The sequence below is a fragment of the Giraffa tippelskirchi genome, chromosome 2, assembly GCF_054371585.1.
Source record: "Giraffa tippelskirchi isolate mGirTip1 chromosome 2, T2T-mGirTip1v1.2.pri, whole genome shotgun sequence".
NCBI lineage: Eukaryota > Metazoa > Chordata > Mammalia > Artiodactyla > Giraffidae > Giraffa > Giraffa tippelskirchi.
In genome coordinates this window covers 93,830,366-93,855,877 of record NC_137276.1, presented here as the reverse complement: position 1 = coordinate 93,855,877, position 25,512 = coordinate 93,830,366, and the positions used below count along the sequence as shown (strand labels likewise).

Sequence of the window (25,512 nt, the reverse complement as noted above, 5' to 3'; positions counted from 1 at the left end):
AGGTCATTGTGTCTTACTGGCCTTTATTCAAAGCCAGATTCAAGCTCAGGTAACTCATCAATCTTCTCTGAACCTCAGATCTCCTTCTCACGGGAGTTCATGGTCCTTGCCTTCCTGGGCTGTTTGGACAATGAAAGGGACAAAACAGAGTGCCTGGCCCAGAGCCTGGTTCTGATGGTGACCCCTGTTGAAGTTTATTAGATGTTGGTGCCTTCCTCTCTCTCCCTCCTTTAAGGATCTCTTTCCACTTCTCTCAGCCTCCTTTTCTTTTTCTTTTTTTTTCTTTTCTTTTTATTGATTGATTGATTGAACTCACCAAGCAGCATGCAGGATCTTAGTTCCCCAACAAAGGATCGAACCCATGCCCCCTTTAGTGGAAGTGCAGAGTCTTAACCACTGGACCACCAGGAAAGGCCCTCACCCTCCCTTTGTAAATATACAAGCTCTATGCCAAGATATGTCAGCATCATCCTACTCATTCGTCTCTCTACAGGTTAATCTACTGTGTCACCACCAGTGAGGATACCCTGAATCAGTGCTCTGATTGTGCACTATTTTTGCTAATAATTTGCCATGTGACTGTTGGCAAGTCACATTTCTTGCCTGGGCCTCAGCATGTCCATCTGTAGAATGGATGAGTGGATCAGATAGTTTCTGAGAGTCCTCCCAGCTCCAACATTATATGACATTATGATTCCATGGCTATACACTGTCCTGGAACTAAAGCTCAAATGCTTTATTTAGCATAGCATGTGAGCTCTCACCAGGACCCTTGCCCCATGGTTTGACTACAGTCTTACTCATATCATCCCTGGTTTTCTCTTTTCCGCTATCCAATCCCTTGCTTTCTCACCCCAGTAGAATTCTCTGCTCCCACTTAGGACCCCTATCACACTAGGTGTTTCCTCCTCACTCAATCTGTTTCATTGCAGCAATTAACAGTATTGAGTAGAGAGGAGACATGCAATATTTTTTTTCTGTTGTGTTCATTTGGAATTTTATTCTGAATATTACTGCAGGGAAGACAAAGAAAGCCTGAGCTTATAATCAGAGATATGGTTGCTGAGTTCACTAGACCGAGCAGTCTACACAGTTGTTAGGGCAGAAACACTGGCCCCAGAAGTACCTACAGCTCCACATTCAACCTGCTGTTGAGACTGTTATGAGCAGATGACATGAAAATCACACATGGATTCTGGGTCTGGATATGTCACTTTGATCAAGGGTGGGCAGACTGGAGTTGTGGACAGTGTAACAGAAGAAGGCAGAGGTAGAAGCCTCATTTCAACTTTATCTTAAGTCACCATATGCCCTTGAGTCCCACTGCTTAACTTCTTGGATCTCAGTTTCCTCATCTGCCAAGTGAAGGTGCTCTTATCTCTGGAGGGTGCCCTGATTGAGACATTGCACACAGAGATCCCTTGGGAAAAACAGCCAAGTGCTACCCCCAAAGAGGGACAAACAGTATCTGAAGTCCCTGCTTGTCCCCCGTTACAGAAAGGCTTTGTATAATGAGCAAAACCTATCATCCACCCCAGCCACTGAGAAATGACTCATTCTCATGGATGTCCTGAATAAATGGAGGAAGTATAGCAGCTCTAAAATATAAAAATGCAGAAGCAGGCTGGTGGCCTCATTTGTCACTGCCCACCTGCAAGTTTCTGCTTTGTGTTACTCATGCATTTACTACCCTACGTTCATTCACTGAGTGCATCACAACATGTGCTGAAGCCCTGCTCTGTGCCAGGCCCTGGACTAGGCGGTGTAGGCATGAATGGAAGGCCAAGGCCCTACCTTAGACCACCTCCCAGCCACATGGGGAGGCCCAGCCAAAGCATGTGCAATATGTTCTGATCAGGGACAGAATGAAGGGGTGGGAGACCAAGAGAAGGATCACTAAATCATCCAGAGGAATCCAGAGAGGTTCACAGAGGAGACAGAAGTTAAGAGGAGTCTTACAGGAAGGGTGAGGCACTTGCAGAAGGGCACGGGGAGCCGGCAGGTGGCAGGGGAGATGAGCCTTGAGTTTGGGCTGAATGTCAGTAATAGGCAGAAGGTGTAGGGAAAGTGTAGGAATGGACCAGCATGCAAGTGTAAAGCCAAGCCAGCAGTCTGCCTGTTGACCCTGGAAGTCAACCTTTCCTTTACCCCAGAGCTTCAGGGATGTGCCATCATTGATACTACTTGGTGCTACCTTGTGGGCAGGTGGGCACAGGGCCTGGGTGTCCAGGGAAGTTGCTTATGTCCAGGAGACAGAGTCGGACATGACTGAAGTGACTTAGCAGCAGCAGCAGCAGCAGAGGAGTGGCCACAGGAGCTTCTTTTTCATTCATCTATTTATTTATTTTGGTTGTGCTGGGTCTTCATTGCTGCACACAGGCTTTCTCTAGTTGTGGTGTGCGGACTTCTCACTGTGATTTCTCTTGTTGCAGAGCAGGGGTTATAGGGCATGTGGGCTCAGTAGTTGTGGTGCACAGGTTTAGTTGCCCAGAGGCAAGTGGAATCTTCCCAGACCTTCTGTATGGAACTGTTGTTGAGTGTCTTGCCCTGTGAGTAGTAAGTTACATCCTAGTTTTGATTAAAATCCAAGTGTGGGGTAGGCAGCCTGCCTCTGGCCACATAAGACCTTTGGACCTGGTGACCCATTTGGTGGCTATGGCTGGAAATGGAGCAAGGCACATGGCAGACTCATCTGTTAAAGACTGTTAACTATGAAGTTAGTGGCAGTTAAAGAGAGAATAAACTTCAGCACAACCTTCCAATTCTTAGAAAGGATCAACTACCACAGGTAGCAGGTGGGGAGAAGTTGTCAAGGGAACTCAGAGCAGTGTGTCCTTGCTCAGAAGATGAAGAAGGCAAAGAAAGCCCCATTGAGACTTGAAGTGGCTTTTTTTCTGACATGAATCAAAGGACTCCATGCATTCTTCTGTTCTGAGGCCCTCTCTTCTTCTGCAGGCCTGGGTCCACTGTGCTTGAACACAGAAGCCTGGGGACTGCCCTGGTGGTCCAGTGCAAGAGGCATGGGTTTGATCTCTGGTCAGGGAAATAAGATCCCACATGCCATGTGGCATGGCCAAATAATAATAATAATAATTTTAAAAGCTTCCTTAAAAAAACAAAGAAACTCTGTCTGGTTACCCCTGATTGAGACAGCCAGAGTCTCAAAGAGAGTTAAAGACAGGGTATATCAGATCAGAAATCTTCGAGACTGCATTTCTGACTGGTTATCATTATGTGTAATAAAGACAGAAGGGAGAACATTATTATGTCAAAAGTTCTTTTCAAATGGCTGTTGATTCCCACCATGCTGACATTAATTCAGTCAGACACCTAAAATTGGGTGGCCATGAGCTTCAGGAAGTCAGTTCTTCCAGGAAGAGGGAGAAAATGAATTTGCAAAAGACTTGACTATGAGTCTGTGTGTGTGTTTGTGTCTGTGTGCCTGTGTGTGATTTGTATGTGTGTCTGTATACGTGTGTGTGGATGTCTGTGTGTGTGATTTGTGTGTGTATCTGTGTGTGTGTATGATGTATATGTGTGTCTGTGTGTGTGTGTCTCTGTGTGTGTATGATGTATATGTGTGTCTGTGTGTGTCTCTGTGTATGTGTTTGTGTATGTGTGTCTGTGTGTATGTGAAGAGCAAAGAGCGGGAGGCTCAGAACGGCCTCCTCTTCTCTGACCTTTACAGTGCTCAGAACTGAGGCTCCAGGCCACACCAGAGTCTAAGTTAAGCTAGACACTAGATAGCAAAAAAACTGCTCTTTCGTCCTTTCCAGAGTCACGGTTGGGCCTTTGGAAGCAACAGTGTAAGATTCAATGAGTCAATGACTGCTTTTTTGATTCTGATGATTCTGTTGTCAATCAGTGGACTTATCTGTAGGTTAAATACTGTTGAATTAACCAGCACAAGAGTTACTGATGACCAATAATAGCTTCTCCCACTTACTAACTGTGCATTGGGAATCGTGAAGGCCCTTTGAACATTTTACCTCATATAATCCTTATAAATAACTAAAAAGAATAGACATTTGTTTCCCCATTTTACAGAGATAGATAGAAAGATAGATAGATAGAAACTGAGGCTCAGTTTCTGTCTTTGTAAGCTTGCAAAGCAGGTATTGGAGACTGGATTTGAATTCAAGAATAATCCCTTGCTCAGCTTTTCTGGAGCCTGGTGTGTGAGAAGAAGAAGTAGATGAGGGGTGGCCTGCAGCTGGAGATGAGTCATGAAAGGTTATTCTAGAGGAATCATTCTAGGGGGCTTGGCCTTCCTTCTTTCTAGTTTCCAGATTCTGCCTCTGGACTGGCCCCTCCCGGGCATCCCCTGAAATGTGGACAAGTCCATGGAATGGCAGAGCTCTCCCCCTGCTCAGGACTCATAGGCACAGAGTCCCCACCAAACAAGGTAGGGCTAGGAACTGACTCTCTGCCAATCTCACAGTCCCCCCAGCTTTCATCGGCCTGTCAGAGCCAGTGTAGGCATGCCAAGATTTCGCTGAAAACCACCTGCTCTCAATGTATTAAAAGCTGAAGTACTGAGGAGGGGGACGTCTTTTGTGTTTTCTTAATGGAGCCATTTGCTGCTGTTCTTTGTGAATTGTGCTGCAGAAAATCAGCTGCGAGAGACTTTGACTGGCAGCTTTCACTGAACGATGGGCTGATGGGGCTTCTGTTGTTGTTTAGTGGCTAAGTCATGTCTGACTCATTGCAACCCCATGAACTGCAGCATGCCAAGCTTCTCTCCTGCTGCTGCTGCTGCTAAGTCGCTTCAGTCGTGTCCGACTCTGTGCGACCCCACAGATGGCAGCCCACCAGGCTCTCCCGTCCCTGGGGTTCTCCAGGCAAGAACACTGGAGTGGATTGCCATTTCCTTCTCCAGTGCATGAAAGTGAAAAGTGAAAGTGAAGTCGCTCAGTCGTGTCTGACTCCCAGCGACCCCATGGACTGCAGCCTACCAGGCTCCCCTGTCCACGGGATTTTCCAGGCAAGAGTACTGGAGTGGGGTGCCATTGCCCTCTCCACCAGGCTTCTCTGTTCTTCACTATCTCCCTGAGTTTGCTCAAATTCATGTCCATTGAGTCAGTGATGCCATCCAAACATCTCATCCTCTGTCACCTCCTTCTCCTCTTGCCCTCAATCTTTCCCAACATCAGGGTATTTTCCAATGAGTCAGCTCTTCCCATCAGGTGGCCAAAGTATTGGAGCTTCAGCTTTAGCATCAGTTCTTCCAATGAATATTTAGGATTAATTTCCTTCAGGATTGACTTGTTTGATCTCCTTGCTGTCCAAGGGACTCTTGAGAGTCTTCTCCAGCACCACAGTTTGGAAGCATCAATTCTTTGGTGCTCAGCCTTCCTTATGGTCCAACTCTCACATCCATGCATGACTACTGGAAAAACCATAGCTTTGAATATATGGACCTTTGTTGGCAGTGATGTCTCTGCTTTTTAATACATTGTCTAGGTTTTCATAGCTATTCTTCCAAGGAGCAAACATCTTTTAATTTCATAGCTGCAATCACTGTCTGTATTGATTTTGGAGCATATGAGTACACTCCATTATCATGAACCAGATTGCACAGCTTCACAAGCAAGGAAGGGGCTGGTGGTCCTGGCAATATCACCCTCCATCACCCCCTGGATGAACAGTTGAGAAAAGTATGGAGCAGCTGCCATTTTTCAATCAGCAGCCATGTTACAGTCTCCAGAAGTGCTGCTGCCCATTGGGGCTCAGCTGGCCAGATCCTGCATCCAAATTTAGGAATGTAGGGCTTCCTTCTGGGGAGCTGCCATTCATCTCTGTCTACTCTAGGGCCCAGTTACTGCCCTTTCTGTACTGGCAGATGTATTAATGTCCAAAGGCTACTGTAACAAACACAAACCAAATGGCATAAACAACAGAAATTTATTGTCTCCAAGTTCTAGAAACTGGAAGCCTGATATCAAGGGGTTTTTGTTCCTCCTGAGAGCTGTGTGGGAAGATCTAAGTCTTCCCTATGGTTTTTGGTGGTCTCCTTGGTTTATAGGTGACGTTCTCCCTGGGTCTTCATATCATCTTCCCTCTGTACATGTCTCATCTGTGTCCAAATTTCCTATTTTATTAAGGATGTGGACATGTTGGATTGGGCTTCCCAGGTGGCGCTAGTGTTAAAGAACCTGCCTGCCGGTGCGGGAAACATTAGAGGCGTGGGTTTGATCCCTGGGTTGGGAAGATCCCCTGGAGGAGGGCATGGGTACCTACCCCAGTATTCTTGCCTGAAGAATTCCATGAACAGAGAAGCCTGGTGGGCTATGGTCCATAGGGTCACAAAGTCAGACATGACTGAAGCAATTTAGCATGCAAACGTGTTGGATTAGGGCCCACCTTAATGCCTTCATCTTAATTTGATCTTCTATAAATACTCTATTTCCAAATAAGGTCACATTCACAGGTGCCGGAGGTTAGGACTTCCAACATCTTTGAGGGGGACACAGTCAACCCATTAACAGCCAAGATGCTGCCTTAGTGTCTGAATCTGCATGGGAGCTATGGATACATAGGCTGCCAAGGTGATGGAGAGATACTCAGGGTGTGGGACAGCCTTGTCTGAATTGCAGAATAGAATCCTCTTCACTCTGAGATCTTGAGCTCCGGACCAGCCCATGAAGAAAGCATCTGTGCTTGGAGGGAATGGAGCCTGAGCCTCCACCAGCTGACATTCTATCTGCATTTTTCTTTTCAGAAGTAGCTGGACACTAGTTGAGCTCTTACTCTTGGCCTAGAACTGGTTCAAGGGATTTATATATGTTAACTGATTTAACACTTATTATTTCCTTAGGAGGTGGATACTAGCATGAGACCTGTTTTATAGATAGCAAGTGACTTTCCTGGCTCACTAATGTGACAGAATTGGGATGAAAACTCAGGCACTCTGACTGCAGGATCCAAACCTTTAATCCTGAACTCTTGATAATGCAGATTTTAACCACCTCCTCCTCCCTACACTACCCCCTGACCCAGAGATTCTGATTTAGCAAATATGAGATGGAGCTCAGGAATCTGAATTTTAAGAGTACCTGTAGTGATCCTGCTGCAGAGTCTACAGTTTATACGTGGATTAACAGTGTCCTCCTGTTTCCATGGAAATGACTTTGTTAGAAAAGGTCGTTCATCTACAGACCTTGGAGTAGCAAGGGTAAGCACCATCGTTTTCCTCCCTCTTCTCTGACTGCTATCTCTCTCCTCTCAGGCACATGGTAACGGGTCTCCATACACCACCACTCCACCTTCCTCCACACAGCAGCCCAAGGAATCTATTTGCAAGGCAAACCTGAGGCCACAGATCTGTCTGTGACCATGTAGCTCCTAGAATAAAACTTGTATCCACAACACTGCCACAGGCCCTCCGGGAGCCATTCCTGCTCGTGCTTGGGTTTAAGTTCCATCTCTGCCAATGGAGCAAGTATTTTAAGCCCTCTATGCCTCATCTATAAAGCAGAAATGTTTAATAACATCACTTCACAAGGTGGCAGCCAGAATGGAACATTGCGATGCATGGAACATGGCCATGCACAGAACATGTCCAGTTCCACTCCTAGCCTCTAGGTGGCGAGCAGTCAGAGGCAGCTTTCTGGGTAAGTGCACTCTTGGAATGTTCAGCATTGCATGACTCTTAAGAGTTCTTAACTTGTGGGACTCTAGAAGGATGTGCAATAATTGTGCAAAGACTAGTGTTCTTTACTGCACAGACCTGGCACTAGCTCCAGAGGAGCTTTTGATATCCGAGACTCGGGAGGACACACACCTAGTAGAACAAATGGGGGAAGGGTGGACCATCCTTCCTCCAGGCCTAAAGGTTCTTAGTGTACAGATGCCCCTTCCTCCCCATCCTCAACCTGGTCAGCTGCTCTGTTAATCTGATGTGCACGGTGCTTGTCTGCTTTTCCCAAACAGATAGTGGGGCATATGAGCTTTTAGCTAACGAGGTGGGGGCAGAGATGAGGGTTCTGGGCTCCTGACACAGACCCGCATGCACTGCTCCTTTAGGAGGGAATGGGGATATGTCACGCTATGCAGTGGCTTCTCTCGGCAAAGCTGCCCTGTGTCAGCAGCCATGACTAGCAGCACCGTGCCATCTGCTTCTCGGACAGTGGCTTGTGGGTTTGAGGAGGACAGTCCACATTTGAATGTGGCCCTTGGAACATTAGTACCTTGTCTGTATCGTAAGGGGCTAAATTGAAGCATCTCAAGATTTTTCTTTTTCCATTTGGATTATTTTTGAAATCCGAGGAAGAGCCCTGGCCCTAGGATCAATGTTCTGTGCTGGCCAGCTATGCTTCTCTCTCTCACTTTCTCCTTCTCTCTCTCTCCGAACCCCCTACCACCTCATTATTCAGGGAAAATGTATTATGAAGACCAGAAGAGACCCTTTGGAATTACAGTGAGGTCTGTAAAGAGTAATTACAGGAATTTAGTTTGCTAGTTAATAGCTCTTAGAATCTTAAAGCTACAAAGGATCATCTAGCTCAGTGGTTTCCAAAGCTCACTGTACATGAGCATCACCTGGGGAACTTTAAAAAGATGCCAGTTCCCAGGTCACAAACTAGACCTGCCAAATGAGATCCCTGGGACTGGAGCCTGTGAATCTTTGCACTCAGCCTGGCATCATGCTTCCACAGCCTTGGGGGCCTTGAAATGTAGCTGAGAAGTTTTCATCATTAGCTGAACTGCACATGTCCTGTGGTTCCCTTACATAGAGTAGAAGCCCTAGACCACTCAGATATTCAAACTATGCAAGACAAGTACTTGGGGCATATGTTACTTTACAAATGTTATTCTAGCAGCTGCACTGAGGTTGATTATAAACCCATCTGGCCGTGGTTTCCTCCCCTCTGGACATTAGCCCTGGTCTAAGCAACAGCACTGCATTATGCAGGAGAAAGAGCCGAAGTTTTGGAGGTTGGACTTGGTTCAGACACTGGCTCCATCACTTACTAATTGTCTTGGCAAGGTACATATGTCCCCCAGTTTCCTTTCCTGAAAATAAGGGTAAACAGGTCCAACCTTGAAGGATTTCTATAATAATTAAAATAGATGGTGGTTATGAAGTGTTGTTGTTGTTGTTGTTCAGTTGCCAAGTCGTGTCCGACTCTTTGTGACCCCGTGGACTGCAGCACGCCAGGCCTCCCTGTCCCTCAGCATCTCTAGGAGTTTGCCCAAGTTTATGTCCATTGAATCAGTGATATCGTCCAACCATCTCATCCTCCATCACCCCCTTCTCCTCCTGCCCTCAATCTTTCCCAGCATCAGAGTCTTTTCCAATAAGTCAGTTATTTGCACCAGGTGGCCAAAGTATTGGAGTTTCAGCTTCAGCATCTGTCCTTCCAATGAATATTCAGAATTGATTTCCTTTAGGTTCGACTGGTTTGATCTCCTTGCTGTCCAAGGAGCTCTTCCAGCACCACAGTTTAAAAGCATCAATTCTTCGGTGCTCTGCCTTCTTTATAGTCCAACTCTCACATACATACATGACTACTGGAAAGACCGTAGCTTTAACTATATGGACCTTTGTCCATAAAGTGATGTCTTTGCTTTTTAATATACTGTCTAGGTTTGTCATAGCTGTTATGAAGTGAGTAGTGTGTAAAACAGCATCAGGATTCAAGTCTCACTCCCTTGGTTATGGCTTGAATGTGTCCCTTTAAGATCTTGTTGAAACTAGTACTTGCCTAGCAGATGTCTTCCTAAAGCATGCTTTTCATCGTAGTCCAGATTACCTTGTAAAGTACACCTGACTTTCAGGAGCTCTAATTTACTTCTGCATAATACACATATATCACCTTCCCCTGTATGTGGAACATTGTAATAATCTACGCTGAATAGATTTGGAAATGAGTGAATTAAAACAGTTAAAAACTTACAGAATATTCCTAATTTATATTTTTAAAAATGTAAAAAGAAAATAATAAAAGTATGTACACAAATAGAATGATTGTATATGCAAAGAGAAGGTTGTACAGCATAGTATTCATAGTAGCCTGGTGGGGTACAATTGTAGAGGATTCTCATTTCCTTTTTGCTTTTTAATAAACTTAATTTTTTAGAGTAGTTTTAGATTTACAGAAAACTTTCACATGATAGTACAGAGAATTCCCATAAACCTCACACTCAGTTTGCCTCATTATCAGCATCTCACATTAAGATGGTACATTTGTTACAATTAATGAACCGGTATTGATAGATTCTAATTAACTAAAGTCCATACTTTATTCAGATTTTCTCACTTTTTTACTGAATGTTCTTTTTTGCTGCAGGATCCCATCCAGCACATCAAAATTACATTCAGTCATCCTGTCTCCTCGGGCTCCTCTTGGCTGAGACGGTTTCTCAGACTGTCCTTGTTTTTGGTGACCTTGACAGTTTCGAGGTAGACTGATCAGATATATTGAAGAATGCCCCTTGATGGGTCTTTGTGTCACGTTTTTCTCATGATTAGACTGGGGCTAAGGGTATTGTGGAGGAAGATCTCAGAGCCATTTTCATCACATTGTCTCATGGGCACATACTGTCAACCTGACTCACCACTGTTGATGCTGACCTTGATCACCCGACTGAGGTTGCGTTTGTCAGGTTTCTCCACCATAAATGCAGTTGTACCCCCACTTTCTGTACTATACTCTTTTGTTTACTCTTCCATATACTCTGAAGTTTTTTTCTTTCAATGATCATATCAGTAATTACTTAGATAATCAGGGAGAAAAAATATATTTTTGTTTCGGAAAAAGTCTCATAAAACTTTCATCCTTTCTCTATATATTGTGATGGCTTGATTTTCACACTATTGCTCCTGATTCCTCCAGAAGACCCTGCAGGGAGTGGTCTGGTCACAGCCTCGGTTCCTCCTGAGTATGACCCTGACCTTGACCCTGGCTGACCACCTCACGGAGAGTGTATCGTGCAATGTAACTTCTGATGATGCCATGTGAGCAGCCCCATAAATCAACCAGGAACTTTATCCTCACTGTAAAATTAAAGAGGACTTTCAGCTGTAGCTTCTCCTTGCTGCCCAAGGTAAACAGGGCGTAAATCTTGCTGAAGGAGAAGTTCTTATCCAGCCACCTGAAAACATCCCAGCAGCTTGGAAGACAACCTGCTTCTCAACTCTGTCCTTTCAGAACACCCATTCCCTGCCCCAGGCCAGGCAGATTGTGTTCAATTTTCAGTGGGATAAATGAGTGAATTGTAGCAGTTTCCTCCCTCCTCTCATCCCTGGCTTTTTGTCAAAGAAGCAAAGGAGAGTGATGCATGAAAATGAGACAGCTTTTCCTATGATACCAGTTTCCTGGCCACCTGGAGCAGCCACGCTGTCCTGAAATTTACTCTTCTTGTTTTTTGTTTGTTTGTTTTGTGAAGGAAACAGTTCTCCAGAGTGAGTCTGAGAGCAGGTGGCTGATTTCTCTGCTTTAAAAGGAGCCTGATGCAGAAGGCAAAGTTCAGAAAGGACACTGTTGGGGCTGGGTTCCCCAGGATGGTTGACCAGTGAAGTTAGCTTTGTTTATTTAACACCTAAAGGAGAAGAAAAGAGTCTTCAGTCATACCTTGTCCTGGCCTGTCTTCCTGGACCAGGTAGCATTTCTTTGGGAATATGGAAAATTCTCAGCAAATTTCATAGCTCTGTGTGGTTGCTGTTTTCTCACATAGAGGTTCTCGACCTTGGCACTACTGACACTGTGGACAGAATAATTCTTTGTTTAGAGGACTGTCCTGTGCATTTAGGATGTAGCAGCATCCTTGGTTGCCACCCACAAGAGGACAGTAGCACCATTCTCCCAAGTTGTGACAAACGAAAATGTCTTCAGACATGGCCAAATGTCCCCTGAGGGGAAATCACCCTCCACTAAGAACCACTATTGTAAAGGGCTGGGTATCTGTCTAGGTCCTGTACAGTGGAATGCATTTACACCTCTTGGTTATGCTTGTGTTTCTGCTTGAGGACTAGGAGATACAGGTACTTCCTGCCTGTATAGGGCAAATGACTTGCTAACCATTAACTGCAGAAAGTACAAGGGTTTGCAACCAGGAAGGTAGTCCCCATCATGGTTCCTGTTCCAGTTATCTACTGTCATATAACAAAGCACCCTAACCTTAGTGCAATAAAACAGTAACCATTTCTGTATGCCATGGTCTTTAGGAGGGGACTTTTTCCCCTGCTCTTGATGTCTGGGGCCCTCAGCAGGAAGATTCGAAGGCTATGAGGGGCTTAACACCTGGGACCTAGAATCATCCAAGGCTGTCTTCACTTACATGACTTTTAGTTGATACTGGCTGTCATCTGGAACTAAGCTGGGACTGTAGCCAGTGTATGTTCTTGTGACCTCTCCATGTGATCTGGGTTTCCTTACAACATGGCAGCCTCAGGGCACTCAGATGCTTATGTGGTGTCTTGGGGTTCCAAAAGTGACTATCAAAAGAGGAGCAGGGGGAAACTGTCTTGCCTTTTATGACCAGGTGTTGGAACTCACATACTGCAGCTTCTACTGTGATCAGAAGCACTCCCAGATGGCAGGTATGTGTGAAGAGCATATGGGCAGGGTATATTATCTGCCCAAGTTCCCTCCCTGACTTTATCTTCCTAAAAGAGGGTGTTTCCCTCACCCCATCCCATGGGCCCTGACTCCTGACTCTCTTCTCTCAGGCTTTCTCCTCTCTTTTATTTCATCATAGAGGCTCCCCCATAACCAAAAAGATTGAGTTGAAATTACCCTCCAGATCAGCTAGAAAGGATAATACTGGGGTTTTGTTTGGTTTATTCCCTCTCAATATCTCCAGTGGCTGTGAGAACCTTTTGATCTTCAATTCTAGATGTCCTAAGAATAGCTAACTCCATTTCACCTTGAAAAAGCTCATTTTAAGGCAAAAGCCACCAGCATTGGTTGCTGTGAGGTTAGCTCGATAAAGAATTATGAGACTGGTATACTTGAAATAAGATTGCACACAAATCTTTGCGTTTAAGAGACTATTCTAAAGAGTGAACTTATGTCTTCCAGAGTCCAGCAATACACAGTGCACACACTGGGTTCTTAGTGTTTACTGAATAACTGTTTCTGACCTCGGTGACCAGGCATTTTATTGAATTTAGTATTGTCTATATCAGAGGCTTGTGATATTTTCCTTAAGCCTGGAAGATCTAGACAAAAGAGAAACAGAATATAAAGTTTTACTTTTATTTAATCCTCATGCAAATCCTGGTTGCACTGAGTAATTCACATAATTATTCTGAAATAATATAACTTGAAAGAGTTTCTAAGCTGTGCTGTGCTTAGTCACTTGGTCGTGTTCAACCCTTTGAGACCCCATGGACTGTAGCTCACCAGGCTCCTCGGCCCATGGGATTCTCCCAGCCAGAAAACTGGAGTGGGTAGCCATTTCCTTCTCCAGGGTATCTTCATGACCCAGGAACTGAACCCAGGTCTCCTGCATTGCAGGTAGATTCTTTACCATCTGAGTTGCCAGGTGGCCATAGCTAAATTTTTGCCTATGGTAATCTTGAGCTGATGCTACAAATAGTCTGGCATTGCTGATGTACATGCAACTCATTGTTTGTTCCTGGCTGAGGACTCCCTGGTTTGATTGTTCAACTGTCCTTTACTGCCTGCTGTGTGCTTAGACTCATCCTAAGTGGCAGGCATGAGTGGCTATCCAAAAGAAGGCAGACATCAAGTCTTAGGGCACTTTTAGCTTTGTTTATCTGCTATATTTTTTTTACAGTTGGTTATGATTAGCATATTCTTCCTTCTCCAGCCTCCTCTATTCCCATTCTTTGCCTTGCCTGGTTTATCAGTCTGCTATAGTTTTGGTAATCCTGTTTAACAAGCCACCTCACTTCTTGTTGGCATACAAAAGTAAGCATTTACCATTATCTGGAGTTCGGCTGATTTAAGCTGAGTTCAATTAAGATAGGGTTCAAGTTTGCTTTACACATATCTCATGGCTGGGCCTGAAGCTAGCTAAGACATATTTTCATGACAAAGGCAAGAGCACAGAAAGAAAATCTCACTCTGCAAGTGTATTTTAAGCCTCTGCTCATATCATGTCTACTAACGTGTGTGTGTGTATGTGCTAAGTTGCTTCACTCGTGTCCAACTCTGTGACCCTGTGGATGGTAGCCTACCAGGGTCCTCTGTCCATGGGATTCTCCAGGCAAGAATACTGGAGTGGATTGCCATGCCCTCTTCCAGGGGATCTTCCTGACCCAGGGATTGAATCTTTATGTCTCCTACATTGGCAGGCGGGTCCTTTACCACTAGTGCCACCTGGGAAGCCTATCTACTAACTTACCAGTGACCAAAACAAGTCATATTCTCAGCCCAAAGTCAAGTTGCATACCAGTAGACTCCTCCCAGGAGATAGGGGGAAAGTGCTTGAATATTTATTAAGCACACCCAGTACTTCTTCTACAAGAGCCATACTCTTTCTGGCCTCTGGACCTTAGTATGCCATCACCTGGACCTGAATACTCTTCCATTGGAGGTTGAAATATCCGATTCCCTGACTCATCTTTTGAGGTTCCAGGCCAGAGCCACCTCCTCTAGGACACCTTCCCTGATAACACACTTGGGCTTCTGGACTCTTCTCCAGGTTCCCGTAATATCCTGCACATCCTGAACCAAGTGGATGTATCTGTTGGTCTCTATCACCCCCACCATTCCATTCATGAGTGTTAAACCACATCTGAGTCACCATTCTTTCCCCAGCATACAGCACAGACTCAGAAGTTGGTCCTGTTTTTTGTTTGTTCTTATATTTTATGTATGTATTTATTTATTTTTGACTGTGTTGGGTCTTCACTGATGCAAGGGCTTTTTTTCTAGTTGTGAAGAGTTGGGGCTACTTTTCATTGTGGTACTCAGGCTTCTCATTGTAGTGGCTTCTCTTGTTGAGGAGCATGGGCTCTAGGGCGCACGGGCTTCAGCAGCTGTGGCATGTGGGCTCAGTAGTTGCAGCTCCTGGGCTCTAGAATACAGGCTCAATAGTTGTGGACACGGGCTTCGTTGCTCTATGGCATGTGGGATCTTCCCGAACCAGGGATTGAACCCATGTCTTCTACATTGGCAGACTGATCCTTTACCACTGAGGCACAAGGAAAGCCAAGGCTCAAAGGACTTAAAAAGCAAAGGCACACTGTATCTGTGGCATTGGATGAAGGCTTGTGATCTTTCTACACTGACAGCTCTCGGGAAGAAACACAGATAGAACTGGGGTTTCAACATTTCCAAGGGGGAGGGCCATTTGGAGTGAACTATCCAAGCTGTCTGGGCACATCTAACTGTGTCCAACAAGTGCCATCTGCTTTGGAGGCATGTGGAGACTGGGAAATCAGTGTAGATTGTGTGGCTTAGGTTCTGTTCTGGAGGGCATGAGATCCTCACTTGCCCGTTTTGAATTTTGTTCCTCCTATCCTGACTTAGATGGGGAGTGGGTCTGATTAGCTGCCAGTTTGCTCCCCAAGGAGTAGGCTTGGAGAATTTGAGGCCAAGAGGCATTGGGTAGATATGGGCTGTTTTATGCAGGATCTGTCATCGATTTGCCATTGATGTTCCTGTGTTGATTTTTTGTTGTTGTTGGTAAAGGTTGTGGAGCTGGGAATGTGGAGCAGAAGGCTGTGCATGTGGTTAAAGGCAGTAACATATGTGGCCATCGCTCATCTCTGTTTGGAATTTTCCAGAGGCAGTAAGGAGGGTGAAGGGGACAGACTTACAAGCTTTCAACCCTCTTCAACTTCTTCAGAATGAGGTTGGAAATGGGAATTTCTATGTTTCCCAGGTGGTGCTTTAAAGTCACAGCTGTTCTTCATTTAAAGAAATCCAAAGCCTTTCTCTGTGAAGGATCAATTTGAAGGTAACGCAATTATCTGCATTTGCTGGTTCAATATGGTGCTCTTAGATGTAATAACCCATCATCTCAGCTTTCTGAAACAACGCATGGCTTCCCAGGCTGGGTCTCCATCCAAAGAAGTGAGTGGAGACGTTCAAAAGCCTCTTCCAAATCAGTACACAGAATATGAGTGATCAGAGGGAATGGCAGAGCCCCAAACCCTGCTACCTCTTCTTGTGTCATTTTTCATCCCCCTAGGCATACAAATGTTCAGATGAGTCTCACCATCTCAAAGGTATTTTTTTCCATGCCAGTTGAATTGCCATGAAATTCATCAGACAGATATTGCATTGTTTATTCAAGTTTATAATTTCTTGGTAGCCAAATCCATGCAGCTACCCTGCATATAATGGCCTAAACAAGTTCTTTTGGGTATTCTTATTTAGGAACAGGCCTCAGGGAGCTATTCTAAGAACATAGGGGATAGAGGTACAGGGCCTGTCTGGCACCTTCATCTCATTTTCAGTGACCCACACTGCTCATTGCTCCCATTTGACTTACTCTATATCCACAGCCCTGGGCTGTGCTTTACCTGCCCACTTCCCAATTCTGCCCACTCAGATCTTCTGGGCAGCATCCCCTGCTAGTCCAAGGGCATTGGACAGAGAAGTTATTCAAAAAATGTGTAGGATTGAATTATGAGAATTAAGTACACTTAGGAACAAAAGTCCAATATGCAGAAACTCTGAATTGAGCCATTTTCAATCCTATTTATCTAAAATTGGGGTTGAAAACTCTTTGAATCTGTTTGTATAGTCAGCCTTTCACTTTCTGTAATGACTCTTAGCCACTGACTTTATCCTATAGCATCTTACGGTACTCACCAGCAAAAAGTGAGATAATAACAACCTTCATTGTGGCTGTGAGGTTTATGGGTAATGGATAGAGAATGAAATGCATGTGACCCTCATTATATGATCTGGAATCTGAAATAAAGGTTAAAATTTATCTATCTACCAATCTATAACTACCAATCCACTTAACCTGCCTCAGCTAATATCAGACTTCCCTGTACTAGTCCCTAGGTTATCATATTTTTATTTTCTTCTAATATATAAATAGTAAACACTGAAAGAACATCTTTTCTAACATTTTTTTATAACTTTTCTCTCCTGAGAGAGATTTCACAGCTCTACCAAAGTTTTGCTTTATTTTCTTTCAAGGGGCCCAGATTCTGTTTTCTTCTGAGAATGATACACACATTTTGAACAGAGTTATTTTCTTGATGCTTTTCTCACAAAGTACCATTGAGTAAAATGTGTCATTTGAAGTCTCCTAATTGACCGGAAAAAAAAAAAAACACAACCCTAAAATAAACACACAAAAATATTTTGCTCTTGAACTTTTCCGTGTTGAACAGGAGAGATTGAATCATTCCAATGATGTGAAATTTGAGTGAGCTGGAGATCCCAGGCAGGTTTAGCTTAATCTTGAGTCCACTGTGGCTTTGTTCAGTAGATATTTACAGGATGGTACTACAGAGTCTACCATATTGGTGAGCTGTCATTTTCCTGCCATCCTAAATCAGAGAGTAAACAAAGGTGAGTCACTTGTGATGGACTTACTACCTCGTCATGGTTCCTCTGTTGTTTGGTGAAGCAAACATCTGATTAATCACTAAAACACAGACCACAGCACTTCTTTACTGCTGCTCTGTGTAGATAAGATCTCCATGAATCATTTCTTCTCTCAAAGCAAGAGAGAGTTAGCAGTCATAGCAAATATACTTTTATGATCTCCAGGTAATGCTTCCTTCAATCTGCCTCTCAGCAATCATTATTAAAAGGGTCAATGGTGTGTGCTTGTTTTCATATGAGTTTTTATCAAATGCTCATAGACCTACTGCATATCTACTAAGGTGCTCTCTCCTGAATTGCTTCTTCAGGGAAAAATAGCATAGAGATGGAAACTTTGGAGAATTTATATGTAGAATCTCTTCATTGCACTTGATGGAGAAAAAAATATTAGATTTTGACCCTAGAGCCAAGTCCCATCTACTAATTCTGGCAGCATAAAGAGGTGAGTTGAGAAGGATCTGCTGCTTAATACTGACTCAGTACAGAGGATACTGCAATGAATTGGGATTGACTGTCACTTGGGTGAAAATTTTCACTTATGAGCAAAATTTGCACCTACTACAATTCTCACTTCATACTGTTTCACTGTTTTAAAAGTTAAACACAAATAAAAAGTTGTTCAACAAGTTGTCTCATGGAAGATAGAATTGAAGTAATTAAAATTCTCCTTCATCTTTACAATCACTGGGTTATTGTTGCTGGGTTTTTTTTTTTTGTAATCTTTCACATGCATGTAGAACTCTATAGTACCTTTGTACTTGAGGGACACTCACTGCTCTAACCAAGTTTGGACTGTTCTGTCCCACTTAGAGGGCTTCCCAAGTGTCTCAGTGGTAAAGAATCCACCTGCCAATGCAGGAGACAGATTGGATCTGTGAGCTGGGAAGATCCCCTGGAGAAGGAAATGACAATCCACTTTAGTATTCTTGCCTGGGAAAGCCTATGGACAGAGAAGCCTGTGGGCTACAGTCCATGGGGTTTCAAAGAGTTGGCCATGACTGACCAACTGAGCACACGTGTCATTGGGTAGAAAGGGAGACTCATGGCACAGGCATTGGGTATTGGATCTGCCTCTTAGACTTGCAAACCTAACCAGTTGTGGTCAAGTTCTCAAGCTTTGGCCCCTGGAAAAGTTCCTCTTGAAATGGTTGTAACCAAGATGTGATGTGGCTGTAATTCTTTGGCTTCAAACTCTCAGATAGAAACTAATTCATTCAGTCTTATCCCACAGGCCTGGACAGGCTGAACTTCTGAATGAAATGAACCCTGATGCCCCAAACCAAGGTTTTTAACTTTTAAAATTAAATTTAAATCTGTTTCAAGTTATAAGGGCATTTTCTTTCTCTGACCACCTTTATATCCATGCTCCCACTTAGGGTCAATCAGTAAAGACTGTCTTACTTGCCTTGCATTCTCACTTTTCTGTGTCTGGGTCCTTGTCAGCCAGAGCACTTTTCCTGCCAACCAGGCTTCAGCACTTGTCTGCTCTCAAGAAAGGATTTGCTGTTAGTCATTTACATCTCAGCTTGAGTTTCACTGTTTTTCTTTCTCTCGGAAAATAAAGTTTGAAATTTCTGTAAGGAGTGAAAGACCCTTATTACAGGAAGGGCCCCCATGTACTCTTGCTAGCTTTCCTTCCATGGCTGTGTTTCTCTCTCCAGCAAGACTCTGAAGATACACAGGTTCAGGGGGAATGAGCAGCCACACGTATCCCCATCTATCACTCTGCACTGCTGGCTGGCTTGCAAACAGAGGACAAGCATTCTGTATCCCAGTATCTCTCTCCAAAGCTTCCTCTGACTCTCTCCACCCCCTCACTTTCCTGACATGTCTCATAAGACTGAGGGGTTCATTTCGATGACAGTTTTTGAAACTTTGCCAGAAGTATAGGAAGGAGAGCCAAGAGTCAGGCAGTGGCTGAGGGCTAATGAACCTCTTTCTGCACATAGGCACCCTGCCATCCCCAGGGGAAATGAGCTGGCTGCAACGGCAAGTGAGGTCCTCCCTCTTGGCTTGGCGGCAGCTTAAGAAAAAAGATAATAACTTTGGAAAGCTGAAAGGAGCACATCCAAGAAAAGCAAATCTTTCTTAAATGATGCCAAGAACACTCACATTAATCTCAGAAGGTAATAACAGCTAAAGAAGTGTCACTCATGTAAAATGAATTTGCAGGAACTTCACTGGCCATCCAGTGGTTAAGACACTGCACTTCCACTGTAGGGGGTGTTGATCCTTGGTTGGGGAACTAAGATCCCGCATAGCTAGCTACAGATTTCCGCCTTCAACACAAAGCTTTGGGTTTCTGAAAGTCTGGTGGTGAGGGACCAGCTCTCATGCAGAAAAACAGGATACAGGGCAGGGAGAGAATGACTTGTGAGAGCCCCTGTGTGTTACAAGTTTCCAAAAGTAAAACATTGAAGGACACATTAAGTAATGAGTGTATAAGTGACATAGTGCCAGCTCAAAGTCTTAACAGTGGCTGCTCTGTATGATTCTGTTTCATTTACTCATGTACTGCTTGCTTGCTAGCAACTTCTTGGGTTCTCTCCTCCCAGATGTTTTCACAAGATACTTTTAAGTTCATGTTAATCTTTGCAAGTGGTATGCACAGAATGAGGCACTTATTTTGCTTTCTTCCTTCATCTAAGTAATCCATGACTTTCTGCCTTAGATTCCAAGTTATTGAAGCCTGGGGCTCTCGGTAGTTCTAAAGAGTGAGCGATTAGCTGTTCAAGATGGAGAAAATCATTGAGTAAAGTTATCATAATGCTGATTAGGTGTTTGACAAACACTGAACCCTAACTAATCCCCACCCACCTTCTCCTGCCAACACCTGAGTAGTTTATTTTCTCAGATCCCACAGAAAGCTTAGTCTTGATTGACCCAGCATCCCTTGTTTTACCCCTAACCTAAGAGGATTAGTGCTGGTGGAAGAAGGGTTCGCAGGATGCTTCAGGGGCAGAGAGAGGGGCCAGTAACCAGGATAAGGGAAAACTGCCCAGAGAGTGGGGCAACATAAATAAATATGGAAGTATGATTAGAAGAGGCTAGACAAGCTTGTCGAAAAACACTTCTCAGTATGAAGGGTGGAAAGAGAGAGAGAATGTATCAGAGTTTTATTTAACTTTTCAACGAGGGAACCAGCAAGATGAGAAAATCAGTACAAAAGAAAAATGAGCACTGGGATTTTATATAACTTGTGAAATAAAAAGGAATGCTGAAAAGAGATAGATAAATTAGATGCAAAGCCAGGTAATTCCTGCAGGGCCATGAAACTATAACATAACTTTTCAGTTTCTTTTCTACCAGCATCTCTTTCTTATCAGAAAACTAATGTTTTCTATATGTTAACCTTTATCCTTTGTAGAATACAAAATACTCCGTCCAAATCAATAGTAAGCAGTAAGAAAAACACAGCCAAGTCCTCCCAGAGCAAAGGTTAGTAAACCATATTTATAAAGGCTCAGAGAGTAAATATTCTAGACTTTGTAACTATTGTAACTACTCAGTTCTGCTCTCATAGCACAATAGTTAAATAAATAGTTTAACTAGACAGTAGTTAAATAAATGGGCATGGATGGGTTTCAATAAAATTTTATTTGTAAAACCAAGTAGCTCTCTAGATCTGGCCCACAAGCCATGGAATCCTCTCCATGATGACCTTAAAAGATCGCATAATCATCGATGAACTTACTTTCAATCAGAAAACTGACATTTTGGTGTTTTTTTCTTAACAGGTTTCAAGTAAAAGAAACAACAGATGCAAAGGCATAGGGCATGAGCTCACACATTGTATTGGGAACTATGACCAAGTTAAAATTCCTGGAACACTGATAGGGTGTATTAGGAATTGTTGTTGTTTTAGTCGCTAAGTCATATCCAACTCTTTGTGACCCCATGGACTGTAGCCCACCAGGCTCATCTGTCCATGGGATTTCCCAGGTGAGAATACTGGAGTGGGTTACGATTTCCTTCTCCAGGGGATCTTCCCAACCCAGGGATCAAACCCTGGTCTTCTGCATTGGCAGGCAGATTCTTTACCTCTGAGCAACCTGGGAAGCCCATATTAAAAATAAAGCTGGATTATTAAGGAAAAAAATCAGCCATAATTTTACCCATAGTTATAAGTATACCTGAGTAATACACCTGGGCAAGGAAGAGAGCCAGACCTGGTTCTAATCCCAGTGAGTGACCTGTGAAGGTTGAGTGAACCTTACTAAATCTCAGTTTTCCTGCTTCAAAAATAAGGATAATATTGAGCCCATCAGAGGTTGCTGTGACAGTTAAAAGAAACAATGCATGTCCTAATACTCAACAAATGATAGGTTTTAATTATAAAATCATCATTGATATTCTTTATTAATCAAAGCCAATGGGATGTCCTAGGGCTACAGTTGAATTATTTGTTGGGAAGGATAGCTGCTGGGCTCATGAAGGAGGAATGGCAAGTCCTATTGCTCCCTTCCTTGCCATTTAAGGTATTCAGTATTTGAGGCTTTGTCCTAGACCAACTCAAATTCTCCCTTCAATATCCCTTTCCTGGAATTCCTATAAAGAATCTCCTTACACTGCCTCCCCACCCTTTTTAGCAATTCATAAGCAACAGCGCTCTGGGGACAATAACTTTATAAACAAGCCCAGTGAGTGTACTTTGAGCAATGCTGCTGGGTTACCAGCTGTATTTGCATTCAGACAATGGATGTGCTAATTAAGAATGATTCCAACCCATTTGTTAAAGCCCTAAGAGATTCTCTAAGAAATATAGCAGCCCTTTTTGCTTGTGGCCCTGTCAACAGCCTCCAGCACTTACTCAAAGCCACTCTTTAAAACTACCTATTATTAGCTTTTTTGTTTGTTTGTTTGTTTTGCTAATTGGGACCAGTTATCTCCTTCAAAGCAGAGGAGTTCATGTCTTCCCACCCAACCTCCTGGCAACCTCACCCCCACCCCATCTTTTCAGGGAGCTACCTCTGTCTCATTGAGGTTGCTAGTAATATCTGATCTCTGTTTGCAGCTCTAACACTTGCTCACATTGCCTAAATGAAATATTAACAAATAATGATGATAAAATATTTGCTCCAGACCAATTATGTATTTCTTTGAAATGTCTAAATAGTAATGTGCATGTGTGCGCGCTAAATCATGTCAAACTCTTTTGAGACTTTTAGCCCGCCAGGCTCCTCTGTCCATGGGATTCTCCAGGCAAGAATACTGGAGTGAGTTGCCATGCCCTCCTCCAGGAGATTTTCCAGACCCAGGGATTGAACTGTCATCTCCTGTGTCTCCTGCATTGGCAGGTGGGTTCTTTACAACTAGTGCCACCTGGGAAGCCCCCACTGTTAGACTAATGGTACAGATGCCACACAGTGCTGTCCATCTTTGCCTGGGTTCAAGCCAACAGGCTGCCTAGTGATCCAGGGCAGAGGAACAGCCCCAGTGCTGAGTCCACATCAGACTGCAGACTCTGAACCACAAGAGTGGACCTAAGGCAGTTCTAAGGATGAGCCCACTGGAAAATGGTCAGCCTGGGCCACCAGCCTCCTATTCATCCCTCACACTTGACCACTCAGGAGGAGTGTGCTGGCTTGTTGTGAAATGGCTCCTTGTATTTGGAGAGTAGCTGGGCACATAGCCTTGCTATCTAGGAGATAAGGGAGGTGGAGAGGGTGAGGCTGAAAATAGTTAGGAAAGACCGTCCTGAAAATGGCAACGGATGCTCATACCTGACTGCATCCAGTCTCCAGGTCATGTTGTCACCCTAGTTCCATGGATCAGGGCAGAACTTTGAGCCACAGGTGGATGCTGGACTTCCATCCGGGAGTGTTTGTGTACCTAGCTTTGTAAGATTACTTATCATGTGTGGTTAAAGACACTTTATGCCCTTTAATTGTACAGAAACTTTACAGCCTTTGTAGTCAATGGTACCCGCCACAGTGCCATCTTTGTGACAACATGTAAACTTCATTTTCATGTCATTCTATGTGTGATTGCCCCCACATCAGCCCACCCTGCCCAGTGTTCTAGCACTTTGGATGGTGCTGCTGGGGGAAGAGGCTTTCTGCCTGCTTTGCATGCTCCCTGACTCCCCCACCGTGCCCCAGCCCCTTGGGCATCTCCTGAGATTCTGTGAGGGTCTGCTTTCAAAGGAAGCAGTCCCAGCCTGCGCTGTAGCTCCAGGTGTGTCGTGTTTTAATGTGGTGGGGTGAATCTGGAGTGGCCCATGGTTGGTAGGAATCAAGTACATAAAGTTACCCCTTTTAACTTTCTTCTGCAAGAGAGTCTTGAAGAGAGACTTTGCTTTCTCACCCACTTCCCCTTGCATGTCTTCCTCACCATCTTCACAGTTACTTTGCTAGGCTGCACCTCAGGTGGGGGGCTGCCCGCTGCACAGGTGTACTGCTCACGGGCAGATGCTCTTCATCTTGGGCGTCTCTTCAAACCCTGTCACATGCTCAAGCCTGTGCCACACTCTGAGGTGTCTGAGGTTGTATACACCTGGTCCCCACCAGTCCTGGTGAGGTCCAGAGTGAGTTAGGAAGGAGAGGCCGCACACCTCTCACTGTGTTATCAGAAGAACACCTAAGCTAACATGTAGGTCTGAGGTGTTTTACAGTGAGAAGGGGCTTTGCTACCCAATTGTGTGTGGACGTAAGAACTACCCATCTTAGAATGGCATTATTAATTTCAAAATGGCACCTCTTATTTTCTTTCTTTAAACTTAAATATGAACCTTCACTCTCCTGAATAAGCAGTTTGACTCAGAGAATTCATCTCTTTTCACATGCTTGTTTTGATTCTTTAGGCCTCTCTTTGTTGATCTGTAAAATGGGCATATTAATATCAGTCACAGAGGATTGTTGTGAAGCTAAAATGAGAAAATACCCCTCCCATCCCCACCTCAAATGGTAAAGAATTTGCCTGCAGAGTAGGAGACCCAGGTTTGATCCCTGGGTCAGGAAGATCCCCTGGAGAAGGAAATGGCAAGCCACTCCTGTATTCTTACCTGGAGAATCCCAGGAACAGGGGAGCCTAGTGGGCTACAGTCCATGGGGTCGCAAAGTGTCGGACACAATTGATCGACTTTCACTTTCACACATCCCCACCAGTGGTCATGGAGCACCAGTTGTGTGTTCCTCTTGCTGCTTGGACACCTCCTCCAGGAAGCCTTCCAGGCCTCAGGCTGGGCTGGGAGCCTTGAGTATGTGGCCCTGTAGCACAGAGATTTTTATTAGTGTTGTCACTTGGCATTTGCCTAGTTGTCCCAGGATGGTCCCTTCATGTGAGGGAGGCAGGCACAGACAGGGATGCGGAGCCTGGGCAGAGAAGAGGCAGCGGGAGATGCTGCTTGCAGGGGTCAGAGCTCACCTGAGGCTCGATCGTCTACCTCATCCTGTCCTTTTTTCACGTGCCTTTAGAATGAGATTCTTGGAAGGGGATATTTGGGACTCAGACTGTCTTACACAGGGCACAGAGGACTGTGGTTCAGGGACATATAGGTACCATCATTTCCAGCCCAGCTAAGGATCACCAGGATGCTCCAGGGGCTCAGACTTCTCCGTCTGAGCCATTAAATCCAGTGCTGAGCCAACTAGTCTTGTCAACTTAATACTGAGGAAAGTATGATGCGTTTCTGGATTGCATGGCAGAAATGCAGGCTTTTTTATGGATTCTGACAGTCCATTAGCCAATAGTGAGGGGTGAAGTATGAAGTGCCCTCGAGAGAATGTCTCTTCCTGTTACAGCATGAGCCAGGCTGATGCTGAGGGAGCCTGCTCTCACCACACCCACATGGGCTAAGATGTCTTTGATCCTCCAGCAGACCAAGGGCAGGCTAGGGCTCCCCATGCTGTGTGTCAGGAGGTGGCCCATCAGCAGGTCTCCTCTGCTGAGTATTCTGTGAAGCCTGGGTCCTTGGTCTCTCACAGTGTCAAGCAGACATGGCCAACCCCATACCACCTCCCCTTGGAAAAACTTCCTAGAAGTTTCCTGGCTTTAGGGAGCAGTGAGAGCTCCTAGAAGGGGC

At 44.5% G+C, this 25,512-nt stretch overlaps 1 protein-coding gene across 1 annotated transcript in view; it reads left to right on the top strand.

Moving 5' to 3' along the window:
- CLSTN2 (calsyntenin 2) overlaps window positions 1-25,512 on the top strand; it is a 704,297-nt gene that overhangs the window by 446,346 nt on the left and 232,439 nt on the right. The window lies entirely within an intron of this gene.